Source organism: Corvus cornix, chromosome 10 (assembly GCF_000738735.6).
Source record: "Corvus cornix cornix isolate S_Up_H32 chromosome 10, ASM73873v5, whole genome shotgun sequence".
Classification (NCBI taxonomy): domain Eukaryota; kingdom Metazoa; phylum Chordata; class Aves; order Passeriformes; family Corvidae; genus Corvus; species Corvus cornix.
The window spans coordinates 19,976,203-19,989,879 of NC_046340.1; the positions used below are offsets into that span (position 1 = coordinate 19,976,203).

The 13,677-nt window shown below is 48.7% G+C and overlaps 1 protein-coding gene across 5 annotated transcripts in view; it reads right to left on the bottom strand.

Moving 5' to 3' along the window:
• CSNK1G1 (casein kinase 1 gamma 1) overlaps positions 1–13,677 on the bottom strand; it is a 105,517-nt gene that overhangs the window by 63,390 nt on the left and 28,450 nt on the right. The window contains exon 1 of one of the 5 annotated variants that reach the window (XM_019293628.3): positions 11,388–11,559. The exons of the other annotated variants lie outside the window; for them this stretch is intronic. The gene's annotated coding sequence lies outside the window, so the exon portion shown is untranslated. Of the gene's footprint in view, positions 1–11,387; positions 11,560–13,677 lie in introns of those variants that run through there. 5 annotated transcript variants of the gene reach the window in all.

Consider the following 13,677-nt stretch of genomic DNA (forward strand, 5'->3'; position numbering starts at 1 on the left):
CAATGAGACCACCCAACCAAGAGTCCTGTGGAAGGACACCCAGAAACACAACCACGTAAATGAGAGCTCAGAAGTTACTCGGGCAACTGGCTCAGTTCTCCTGCAGCAATACCTCTGTAGAGGGCTTAGCAAGAGATCCTTGTGTTCATTTTGCCATGAAATCATTAAGGTTGGAAAAGGCCTCCAAGATGACCGAGTCCAACCATTAACCCGGCACTGGCCCAGTCAGTGATGATCCTCTGGTCCACCAGATGAAGCTATGCTACCTACTTCCAGTTATTCAAAAATAAAAGACAAGGATTATTACCCATCCACACAGAACAGAAGCATGAGCCCTCCTGAAATCTGACTGCTTTCCCTGGCCTCCAGCTGTGGAACACCTCTATTTCTGGAGACTTTTGGTTTGACCTAAGGCACCTGGATAGAAGGCAGAAGTCACCATGCTGGATCCAGAAAATGCAGGGAACTACCAGCTGGAAATTCCAGGTTTTGAGTTTTTATAGAATCCCAGAATCGTTTGGTTGGAAGGCACCTTAAAGCCCATCTCATCTCATTCCTCCCCCTGCCATGGGCAGGGACACCTTCCACTAGCCCAGGCTGCTCCAAGCCCCGTCCAACCTGGCCTTGGGCACTGCCAGGGATCCAGGGGCCGCCACAGCTTCTCTGGCAAATCTGTGCCAGGGCCTCACCACCCTCACAGAGAAGAATTTCTCCCTAATATCCAATCTAAACATACCCTTTCAGCTTAAAGCCCCCTTGACCTATCACTTCTTGCTCTTGCAACAAGTCCCTCTTCAGCCTTCCTGTAGGTCCCCTTTAGGTACTGGAATTCTCCTTGTCACTTGGGACTGTTGTGGATCCCTGCAGAAAACGTCACACAGCATGTCTGCAGCATATCCAGGAGGTCTGACAACCACTGGGTCACCTGAGAACCTCAGGTGTCTCAGCCACACCACCGGTTTGACCATAAACCCAAGTGACAAGCTCCCAGCATGCTCCCCAGCAATGTGTGAAACACCATTTGCCATTCAGCACCTCTGGCCTAGACAAAAGAGCTGGAGATGTTCATGTACAAGAAATTGTTTAGCATCACCAAGCTTTACTCATCCCTCAATTTAATTCCAGATTTAATACTCAGAACTGAATATGGATAAGCAGGAAGCATCCGTTACCGGTGAACCGGCGGAACTGGTTTCTCATCACAGACATCTCCACACACTCTCAGCTGCTGTGCTTGGCACAGACACAGCACAGTTGTGTTTGCCCTGTGAAACCAGTCTGCAGGAGCAGTGATGAGGCTCTATCAGATATCAGAAAACCACCTTGACTGGACCCCACCCCAGGCTGTCCCGGGAGGAGAGACTGGCTTCAAAACAAACAACATGAAAAAGAACCATCAGTGAAACTACAGAGTTTTACTGCTGAACTCAAACCAAAAGTGAGAATGAATTCTAGTAATTGGTGGATTTACTCACACTAGTATTTCTGATAAAATTCTGGAAAGATAAAACTGAAGCATGGGAAGTTTTGGTCTATCTGCCTATTTGGTCTATCTCTGCTATGGCGAGAGAAGTAGCCACAGAACATTCCAGCCAAGTGTTGTTTTATTTCTAGTTAAAGCCATCATCTTCCATGTAATAAAACACATGGGTCTGGCACTTGGGGACATGGCTTAGTGATGGGCTTGGCAGTGCTGGGAAAATGGTTGGACTCAGTGATCTCAGAGGGCTTTTCCCACCTAAATGATTCCATGATGCTGGGGTGTTCCTAGGGTTGGATCACTATGAAAGATAAGCAGGACACAGGAATTCTATGAGTAAAAAACCAGTAACACTTTGAAAAACACACTAGATCCCATCAAGGCCAGAGAAGAATTTTTTCCCCCTGGAGACCAAAGTCATTATTTTAATCAAGGCTGAATAATTTAAGACCAAGAACTACCTACAACCTCAGAAATAGAAACAGAAAGAAATCTCCAGCAAGAGCACAAACCCTGCCCAGTTTATACCTTGCTCAGCACTTCTCAGATGGGACAAGCAACTCCATTATCCTCAGGCAAATTAAGCACGAGTCCCACCACACATTTTCTGGCTCGCAAAATAAGATGTTAACGGTTCTGAGCTCCTACGCCTCCATCCTTCCCCCGCTCCCCATCTGGATCAGGTCTCCCCAGGGAGAAGGAGGGAAAGGTCACGCCTGACAGTCTGCAAACACTAAACATCCCCTCTCAGCTGAAAGCCTCCTGCAAACAGGAATTCGGAGCAGCGAAGGATGAGTGAAGGGTGCCTCTGGGAAGCTCTTTATCACGGCTAAGCCGAGGAGCAGAGCCCAGCTGCCAGCACACCAGCTCACACACAGATCTTACGCCGTCATTACCACCTATTAAAAACACGAGTCGTAAATACAGCATCAAATATGGCCTTTGAGGGCCAGCACAGCACTCAGCTTTGGAGGGGAAGCAGCAGAAGAATGAAGACCAGACTGTCAGTCACATTAATACTTAAAGGCTGCTCAGAACACCAGGATGACTTCCTGCCACGATTCAAACTTTTTTATGATGATTCCTTCCTACCTTTCCACCCACTCAGCAAGATTGCTCCTCAAAGTTACTTCCATTTGAACAGGGCCGCATGAAGATATTTCCCTAATGGTGAATCAGCCCAATTCCAGGATTGATTTCACTACAATACAGTTGGAGACACAGGAACAGTTACTTAATGAAAGACACAGGCTTGAAAGGAAATTACTTGCAGCACAGTTAGCTATGTAAAAACCAGCAGCACTGTATCCTACACGCTTCTAAACACTTAGACCCAAATCTATGTCATAACCTCTCCTCCATCAATAAACCTGCAGCACTACAGCTAGAAACCAGCTTCCAGATGGTGTTAAATCATGGAATGGTCTAGGTTGGAAGGGACCTTAAAGCTCATCTTGTCCCACCCCCTGCCATGGGCAGGGACACCTTCCACTATCCCAGGTTGCTCCAAGCCTGGTCCAGCCTGGCCTTGGACACTTCCAGGCAGCCCTGGAAGGCAGCTGCTGTTTGTGTTGATATCCATAATCCAGTGTAAAGGAGTGTTTAATGCATGGCACAGAGACACTGCTCACAGCCACAGAGTTTTTCAGGGGAGCCCTTCAGACACAGGAAAGGACATTGCAAATGAGAGGTTGGTGTAAAGAAGCCAAAGCCATCCTTGTTCCCCCTTTTCAAAAGAAAAGATCACTTCCCTTGGACTCAAAACTTCTTTGGCCTCCTTGAGTTACTCTGGAGACCCTTCCATGATAGGAACAAGTTTTGTCAAAGTCTTGGTTTGTGGCACTATTTCAGAAATCTGTCCAAACTGAAATAGCCAATGAAGCGCCCTGCTTCAAATCGAAGCAAGCAGGCCTGGTCCAGGTCTGCGTGTGGTTTTGATCCCTGAAGGAGTCACTACATGCCAGAAATAAAACTGCAAATGCCCGGTGAATGAAGTAACACCCAAAAAAGCAGGAATTCAGCCCCATAATTCCTTTAAAATTATTTTAAGAAGAGGCCCTCAAGAATACCCCATTTTGTGTTGGGATGGGTGAGCTCACCCCGCTCTCTACAGACACAGGACCACAATTCCTCAAAGCAGCTCCAAGATCATTGCTTTAGGACAAGGCACATGCCTTCCCACTGGGTTTTCCAACATCCACCCCACGTGCCTGTGTAATATGTCTGGTAAGTCTCCTGATCTGGAGAGCGCTTTCCAGACAAGATCTGCTACTTCCTACATGACTTCAAAGACTAGAAAATCCTCCAGGGCTCTCAACTGACATGTTATAAACACACAGATATGAGCTCACCAGCTTCCACCCTCACACTGTGTAAAATGTAGAGCCTTCAGCAGCAGGAAACTTCACTGGCTTTGCCACAGACTGGGACAAAGGGCTCACCCTCTGAAAAGGGAGAGCAGCCAGGCTGCGGGTAAGGAGGAACAATGTGAAACCAGGACATACACGATGTGTTTGCTCACGTTTTCAGCATCTGCCAACTCATTTCATGAGCTTACACCCCTAAATTTAGAGGATCAAGCTGGCTTTGTATGCTCTGCCTCATTGTGTGCATTAACAGCTTCCAAGGTGACAGGGCTCTGCCTTTATTAAAGCGCAATTAGCAAAGCCTTCGTTTACAGCCCTGCTCTCTTCTGCATGGACACGCATCTCCACTGGCTTCATGTCCTTTGAAGCCTTCTCATCCCACTGCCTTTATCTCCCCACCTTCATGGCTCTGCATTTCTTATCCTGCTTCTGTCCTTCCAACTGGACACAACAAAATTTTCTTCTTCTGCAGCCATCTGGTCACTTACTCCTGGCAGAGTCACTGTTCTAATAACGAGAGAATAAGCAAGTTTTGAGATTTGCCCTGCTCCTGAGACAAATGAACAGATTACCAAATATCCTATCTTAGAATCACAGAATCCTTAAGGTTGGAAAAGCTCTCTAAGGTCATCGAGTCCAGCCATTAACCGAGCACTGTCCGAGCATTAACCATGTCCCCAAGTGCCACATCTACGCATCTTTTGAACACGTCCAGGGATAGCGACTCCACCATGGCACTGGGCAGCCTGTTCTAATCCTTGACTACCTTTTCTATGAAGAACTTTTCCCCAGTATCAAAACTAACCCTCTCCTGGCACAGCTTGAGGCCATTTCCTCTCATCCTGTCCTTTGTGCCCTCGGAGCAGAGCCCGACCCCCCCGGCTGCCCCCTCCTGTCAGGGACTTGTGCAGAGCCACAAGGTCCCCCCTGAGCCTCCTTTGCTCCAGGCTGAGCCCCTTTCCCAGCTCCCTCAGCTGCCCCTGCTGCTCCAGCCCCTTCCCCAGCTCGGTTCCCTTCCTTGGACACCCTCCAGCCCCTCAATGTTTTTCTTGCTTTGAGGGGTCCAAAACTGACCCTGGGATTCCAGGTGTGACCTCAGCAGCACCCAGTACAGGGGGACAATCCTTACCCTGGTCCTGCTGGTCCCACTATTGCTGACACAAGCCAGAACACTGCTGGTTTTTTGGCCACCTGGGCACACCTGGGCTCATGTTGACCAGCACCCCCAGGTCCTTTCTGACCAGGCAGCCTCCCAGACACTCAACTCCAAGCCTGGAGTGTTCCACGGGCTTGTTGTGACTCAAGTGCGGGACCTGGCACTCAGCCCTATTGATCCCTCACACGGCTGGCCCTGTCCCATGGATCCAGCCTGTCCAGATCCCTCTGCAGAGCCTCCTGCCCTCCAGCAGATCCACACTCTTGGCATTACCTGGAAGAGGGCCCTGCTCTGGTGCTTGGCTATTACCCAAGCCAAGGAACGGAGGATGATGGAAGGTCAAATGCTTTCCCCACTCAGACATGACAAATACCCTTTTTGGGATTTTTTTTTTGCCTTTTGTTTCCCACTCAAGAGCTTTCTGGTTACTTCAAGGATCTTCCACTGGATGTATTCCAACTCTCCCCCTGTACCCCAGCAGCACCTCCACACAGAGATCAGCATTTACCTGTGCTTCCCCAACCAGCACTACGGTGACCTGGTTTCAGTGTCCTCAATGTTGTGCAAAACAACAGAAAAACTGAAAAAGTAGGTCAAAATTCTCTGTTGCAATTTACAGCTGGGAACAGCAGTGACAAAGCTGGCTGCCAACTACAGCAAGCAGGTGCACGTCATGTCGGATGCCCCTCACTTGGGAGATTCTTCCCAACCTTGGAGGCTGCAGATGCCTTTTAAACATTGTGAATTGCTTCCCTTGAAACATTTGACCCAACAATTTAATCTTCACCTTGTGCAGTTAGTTTTGTTCAGTGCTTCACAGGCGGAAAATAAGGAGGCACACAAACAGTATTTAAGTCTAAATTGCTGGGAAGGGAGAAGGATGGACAACTGTGGATCACTACACTCATTCATTACTCATGAATGCCCAGGATTGTCAAGTTTGCATCCTCCAATTAGAGTTTTTACAGACAGGGATGAACCCAAACGAACTCGTGGCTTTTTCCATCTGAGGGGAAGTGAACTTCCAAGAGCTCTTTTCCTTGAAGACCTTGTGAACATGCTAAAACACATTATTTGTATAATCCCCAACTAAATACATTGGCAAGTTACTTTTCCAAGTGATCGCCGTTGATCATTTCACTGGGAGTGATCCAAGCACCCATTCTCTAAGTTCATTCCTGAACTTTGCTCCCAATCCCCTTGATGGAAGCTCAGCACAAAAGCCAGGAATGTTAGGAAGGGAAAATCTAATTTAGTTGGTAATTTAGTTCTTCCACACAAGCAGAGTCAAAACAAAGCATAGAGCATTTTCCAGGGAAGTGGTTTGTGTGATGTGAGATCAATTCATCGACTTCTCTCCCTCAACTGAGTCCCAGCCAAACGTGTGCCAGCAGCCATGGATGCACATTCCTATAGATGTAAAAAGGACTAGAGACCATAATCTGTCAGTAAAGGAGGGCTAGTACAGTTTATGAAGAGGTGGATTATGCTGGAACAGCTAAAGGAACAGTTGAATGATGGAATAAAATTTTAAAAATCCCCTCATGAAACCCGAGCTCTACATATTTTTGGATTTTTTTTTTTAGGCTGGGCAGAGAAAAAGCTGAAGCACAACTGCCAGCTCAGCTCCCCTGTATCTTCTGGGGCTTGAGCAGACGTCAGACTCACACCCTTCTGCAGAAATCCCATCCGAGTGCCAAAGCCTGGCTGTGAGCGGCACATCCCTGTGATCCGTGCAGGTGCTGAGCCCACACAGCCCACCAGCCCCAGGGCTGCATTCCCTGCACCCTGCAGGTCCTGCATCCTGCAGCCCCTGCCTGGAGGGGACCCTCCCACCGACAGCACTTCTGGGATCTACCTCCTGACAGTACAGCAACTGAGCCCAGCTTTACGATCCAGTGTTTAGAATCACTAGGGGCAGAAAAGACCTCCAAGATCATCAAGTCCAACCTTTGAAAAGCTTCCCAAAGAGCCTGGTGCTCGGGATAGCATCTCTGCTCCCAAAACAGGCTGTGTAAGGCCATGTAAGATCAAGTTCCAGCAGAAATATGCATTTATGGGGATGCTACAGAGGAAATGAGGAAAAACCTGCCAGCAGCAAGAGGTCTATAACAGACCCTGCAGAAGTTCTTTTCTCTGATATCCAGGCATCATAAACCTGTAGTTTTATTTTTCCTCTTAAAATGCTGGGTTGTTTAACAGCAAAAAGGCAGATGTTCCTGTACCATCCCCTTCCTTCCAGGCAATGGCTTTGAAGAAAAAACGGGCAAAGATGTCTTCTAGACAGCCATGTGCATCCATCATCAAGGAATAACCCACAGCACATGGATTCAGGTGCATCCATGGTGGCTGATGGATGTAGTTTGCAGTTAATGGTATCAAAGTCCTCGACAAGACCACCACAGGAGCTTAGGCTCTGGAGCAGCCTTGGATCACTGGCAGCAACATCACTTTTACAGATCTCCAGCCTAATTTAACCCAGATGCACCTCAATCATCTACAACTGTTTTATCTGCGCTCAGTCTGGCAAGGAAAAGCAGCCCAGAGGATGAACTGCAGACAGGCTCAGACAGTTTGAAAAGACTGGTGAACTTGGCAGCCAAACACAACTTCCCCCTGCCCCCAAAAACCCTGGTAGTATCCAAACCATGAAGTGCTTTTTTCTGCTTCAGAAAGGAATGCAAGTAACAAGTTCAGAGCCAAGGCAGCGTTCACAGTGTGTGTGGGGTGGGGAGAAGCCTCTCACCAGAAGAAAAGTCCTTGTGAAGTTGAGGAGATGGGTCAAAGGAAACTGAAGACAGCCTGATGGCAAGGGTGGGTAGAGCTATGCTAGTGGAACCCAGCTCGGGATAACAGGGAGCCCTGAGGTGCTGAGAGGCTTTTGGCCCTGTCCCAAGGTGAATCCAGCACCCAACAGGGATGTGTTCCCCTGTGGAAGGACATATTCCTATTGACAGCCATCCAGTACCCACAAAAAGTGTCATAACAGAAGAGCAGTGAGGTGGGATTCAGATGCAGGGTCTTTGTATCCCAACTTGAGAAAGCTGGGATACAAGACCGCAGGCTTGGCTTATGGTTACCTGATGGGAACAGGTTGTCCCCTCTCTGTCCCACCAGAGCACCTCCAAAAGCTGAGGACAAACAAGCAGAACTGTTTCTTTGTTGCCTCAGCTCAAAATGACACCAAACTTCTGCTTAGTCTCCTATCAGCGCCTAAAATGAGCTTCAGACAGCACTGGTCAGATTCAGGATCAGGCTCCTGGTGCTCAGTGTTTGTACCTGATGGCTCAGGAGACAGGAAGACATCTGGACTCTCACAGCATTGAGATCTAAACATGGGTGTAAGGGCTCTCCCAGTGTCCAAGTGTCCACCACAGAGCAGCAAACCCTTGGAGAAAATTCCACTTCCATGCAACAGGAATGAAGTTATGAAAGTACACCAGAAGTAGGTGCCTTCAGAAAGGGGTTTTCATGCAAGTACCTAATTCAGTGAGAGGATTTAGCCACCGAGTGCCAAACGCACTGTGACCTGGGCATGGCTGAGCCTGGCTCAGGTGTGTCCTGCAGGGATGAACAGCAGCCACCAGCCAAAGCTCGTGTGGCTGTAAGAGACCGTGCATCCACGTCCTTCTGTGATTCCGAGTACGACCCCACAGTAACTCAAGCAGCTGTTCTTCATCACCACACAGCCTCACACGCAGAGAGGATGAACAGGTAAGAAGGGAACATGCCCAAGAACAGCAGAGGTGGGTAAAAGTCTCAAGTACACTCTGTGCAGCTGAACTTTAAGACCTGGCCTGGCAGGTCAAGGCCAAATGCTCCACAGCAAACGGGCAAGAGGAGAACTCTGCCAAGTCTGCGCCACTCCATCCCACAGACTCTTGACTGTGCCCAACAGACTTCACTCGAGGCTGCTCATCACTAAAAACTCCATGTAAGAGCTGGGTAATAAACTGGAAACACGGTGATGTAAGAGATGGTGAGCTGGAACAGCAGCACTTCTTAAAAACACAGTTAGTAATGGTGATGCCAACAGGAGAGAGATGGAGTATGTTAAGGGAAAACACAAGAGAACCTGATAGTCCATGATTTAATGTACATGTTTTTTCCTTTTAATGCCTGAACTTCACCTTCTCCTTAAGTGAAGATACTGCCTTTTCCAGCAGTCATGGAAAGAGGATCAGACCACGCTGTCTCGTCATATAATGAGACATTTGGCAGGAATTCAACTGATATCACCTACATATTTTGTTTGCAACTAAGGCATGTCTCAAAGAGGAAACTATGTACCTGAGACCTACACAGGGAGAGAAATCTGCCCCAGCTTTTAATGGGCTGCTTTTCTGGAGGCAAATTGCTGTCAGACAGGGGTGACTGACCACTCACCTGCTTACAAGGGTTAGAGCACAAGGGAGCTGGAAAGGTAAGAACTACAACCCCTGAGTCCTGCTCATCTGGGCTTAAAAAAACCCCAGTGCTTCAGCCTAAGCAACCCAACAATGTTGCCAGCAACCAGATTGCCTGCCAGCTCTGTTTTGGGAGAGGAAGGTTTTTATTGGGATAGATCACATACATTAAAAACTGCTAGAGTTTGATATTTAAGGCACTGTTGTGCTCAACGCCTGAAACCTTCTGCAGCAATTTGTCTCCCCTTCCCAGTATGGGGTTACAAAAACTCCATGCTGTCAACACTGCAAAACCCACCTATCCCACAAGGCAGCATCCTCATGGCACATAAAGAGCCACCCTTTCCTTCCTCTCTGAGATGTAGGACTCCCTAAATCTCCCAGATCTCCCAACTGTGTGTCCTGACGAAGCAGTTCAGCTGTCAGAAGGACCTAGATTACTGAAAGGTGCCAGGAATTACATCCAGACCCAGCAAAATACCCTCTGGAGAAGCACAACCCCCTTGCAGGCGGGCCAGAGGATGTTTAGAGCCTGTCTCTTGCCTTTTAAATTTTCATTTATTGTATTTTTCTTTATTTATTTCTAAATGAAGCAAAGGTCACTCCATTTGCTGGCAGTTGAGCCGCCTCCTCCCCAGTGCAAGGTCCAGTCTTGGTTACTGGTCTAACTGTGCTGGTGGCTACACCCACACCATCAGCTCCATAAAAATCTGCACTTCCTCAGTAGGGCAATTAGGCACCATAATCCCAAGATACACAGTCAGACAGTTGCATTTGTTCACAGAAAGTAAATGTTTGTGCCGAGCTCCTTCCTCAATCTGGCAAGGAAGTGGCCCGTGGCACCCGCCCGCAGGGGGAAGCCAAGCAGGAGCCACCAACACTCCAAGAGCAGCCACATGGCTTTAAAAAATTGTAATACTTGAAGATCTGTGCTGTTGGTTGGTTTTATGGGTTTTTTCTTCCTCAATTTTGAAGTTGCCAGCTCCTCAAAAGTCTTCACACCTTGGATGGATATTTTAGCTTCCTCCAGCTGTATTAGGAAGCACCATCCCACATCTGTCATTTTTCTACCTGTGCTTTCACAGGTGCAGCTTCTTTGTGAAATGAGCCCAAGATGAGGTCCATGTGCTCCATCCAGGAGCATCCAGCATCAGTCTCTGCACTGGCATTCCTGTAAAGCCATCCTACACACCAGAACACGCCTGGGTGGCACATGCAGCACCAGAGATGGCAACAAACACTCTCTGGTTTCCCACAGCGACAGTCTGGAGAAGCTTCAGAGATGTCTTCTGCCAGTACCCATCCAGCTTTCACATGGGCATCACCAAGGTCATCAAATTTCCCCCCTCAAGCTCACAGTAAAGGGACAAATGTAAATTTGTGAAGGATCAGCCTGGTGGAGACATCACCATCCTTTCCTGGCTCTTCTGAACATGGGTTGTCAAGCAGGCGTGGTCAGACATCACCTGCCTTTGCACCAGGTGATGGACAATGTGCCCAAGAGGCTGTTAATGCCTACAGGGACACCTGCAATCCCCCAAATCCCTGCAGACCAAGAAAAACACCATGGGTGGGTTAAGTTGTATATTAGGAAAAAGTTCTTCTCTCAGAGGGTGGTCGGGCACTGCCCAGGCTCCCCAGGGAATGGTCACGGCCCCAAGGCTGCTACAGCTCCAGAAGTGTTTGGACAACTCTCAGGGACATGGGATTTTTGGGGTGTCTGTGCAGGGCCAGGAGTTGGACTCGATGATCCTTGTGAGTGCCTTCCAACTCAGGATATTCCACAAGATTTTTCAAGCCACAAGCAGTAATTCCAAAGCCATATCCTGGATCACATTCATTTTCATTATTAAGCCAGATATTTGGAAATGCTGCTGTGTTAAGGTTGTGGCAGTGGATTTAATTAATGTCAGCCTCTGCCACCACCACTGATAACCCTTTATGTCCATCTCAGCACTGCATCACCACCTGATGCTTACCTGACAGGTCAATCAAAGGCACTCCAACAGTGAGTGAACACCTGAGCTCCCTTTCTGAGGTCACCTTGCTGTTTTGGTTCCTTCCATTACAATTTGTGCCAGAAGAGCATCACCATTGGAGCTACTCCATGGCCTAGAGGAGGGATACTGGATTCCCAACGCACGGCACATCCAGTGAGGGCAAGTGGCAGGAACAGGCAGCGCTGACACAAACGCTCAAGCTCACGGTGCATCCAATGGAGCAATGTCAGCTTAAGGAAGCAGCCTGTAAAGCAGCAGGGAAATGAGCTGAAGAGATGGCTCAGTTTTGGAGAGCTAATTTTACGTGACAACTCTTCCTGCTTCTCTCCTTTCCCTCGTGTTAAGGACTTTGCACAGTTCACGGCCTGGCTCCGTTTGCTGTAAACTCCAGACGTGTCTATGTAAAGGGAATATTGTGCCAAAACAAACAAATCTGCCACCCACTTGTGGTGGCAATCCATTAGGAAGGAAAGGCAAGGCACACACCACTAAAACTATAAATATCCCCTAGCATGGACAAGAGGGAAGGCTTGTGGTTACCAAAAAGAAGGATTTTGCTGCATTCCTCAAGGAATTAAGACTCATGTATTGACACTCCTGTTTCAGAAGTTTCTAACCCTTTCCTGTGTTTATAGACTGGTTTGGGTTGGAAGCTCATCTTGTTCCATCCCTGCCATGGGCAGGGACACCTGCCACTGTCCCAGGCTGCTCCAAGCCCCATCCAACCTGGCCTTGGACACTGCCAGGGATCCAGGGGCAGCCACAGCTGCTCTGGGCACCCTGTGCCAGGGCCTCCCCACCCTCACAGGGAGCAATTCCTTCCCAATATCCCATCCAGCCCTGCCCTCTGGCAGTGGGAAGCCATTCCCTGTGTCCTGTCCCTCCAGCCCTTGTCCCCAGTCCCTCTCCAGCTCTCCTGGAGCCCCTTCAGGCCCTGCAAGGGGCTCTGAGCTCTCCCTGGAGCCTTCTCCTCTCCAGGTGAGCACCCCCAGCTCTCCCAGCCTGGCTCCAGAGCAGAGGGGCTCCAGCCCTGGCAGCATCTCCGTGGCCTCCTCTGGGCTCTCTCCAGCAGTTCCAGGTCCTTCTGCTGTTGGACCCCAGGGCTGGGGCAGCTCTGCAGGTGGGGGCTCACCTGAGCTGGGCAGAGGGGCAGAATCCTCCCCTGCCCTGCTGCCCAAGCTGGGGAATCAGCCCAGGGCACTGGGGCTTTGGGGCTGCCAGGGCTGTGCTCGATCCCTTCTCCACCCAGCCTGTGTTTGTGCTCGGCATGGCCCTGGCCCAGGGGCAGGACCTTGCATGTGGCCTTGTTGAGCTCCGTGAGTTTCCCACAGTCCTGCCTCTCCAGGTCCCTCTGCATGCCATCCCTTCCCACCAGCCTGCTGACCACAACACAAAGTTGGCATCAATCCCACTTAACAAAGAATTCAAAGGCCTTGAATTTATGATAAATTCATAGGAGACCGATCAACACATTACCTCAGTGAGGAAAATAATGAAGCACCAGCTCAGTTATGCAGCATAACACAAAGGAATCCACATGGGAGTGGAGTCACTCAGCCCTGTTCACAGAAGAAGCCTCAGAACTTGGGCCTTATTAGGCACTGGATTATCCAAACAGAAACCATGTTTCCTAAGACATCCTTGAATGCACTTACTCCAGCAGCAGAATCTACAGGAAGTGTGTGCAGCTCCATGAAACCGTATTTCCCATCCTAGAATGACTTACAAATTAGTGACACTGCAGAGAGAAGCCTAAACATTCCTCAAGAACCAAATCTGTGATATAGCAACAGTTTGGTGCAGAAAGGTTAGAAATCACCTTATGGACTCCCTGGATTAGCAGTGGGAGAAACTAAAGCCAATGCCCTGCAAGGAAACAATGAACAAGGATTGGTGATCAGAGGAGGTCCCTGGAGCTGAAAGAGAAAGCTGTTTATTCTACCTCTCACACTCATCTGGACTTCAGAGTCAAGTTTCTCTCTTAAAACAAAGCAGAGATGCCACACAGGTGCTCACAGAGATCTGTAGCCAAGGGAAGCACATCCTGATGATAACATTCCCTTATCCTGCACTGCATGGCCCTGGACTAATCACAGCTGGCACATTTCTTCACGTTGAGCTTCAGCATTTATTTCACAAGCAGTAACCTCACTGAGCAGAGACACAACACCTTTTTCCACCCTATTAGTTTTAATACCATCATCTAAAACAAGAAGTGGGGGTTTGTCCCATGCAAGATTTGCCTCCAAACCACAAGAGAAATCGGAGA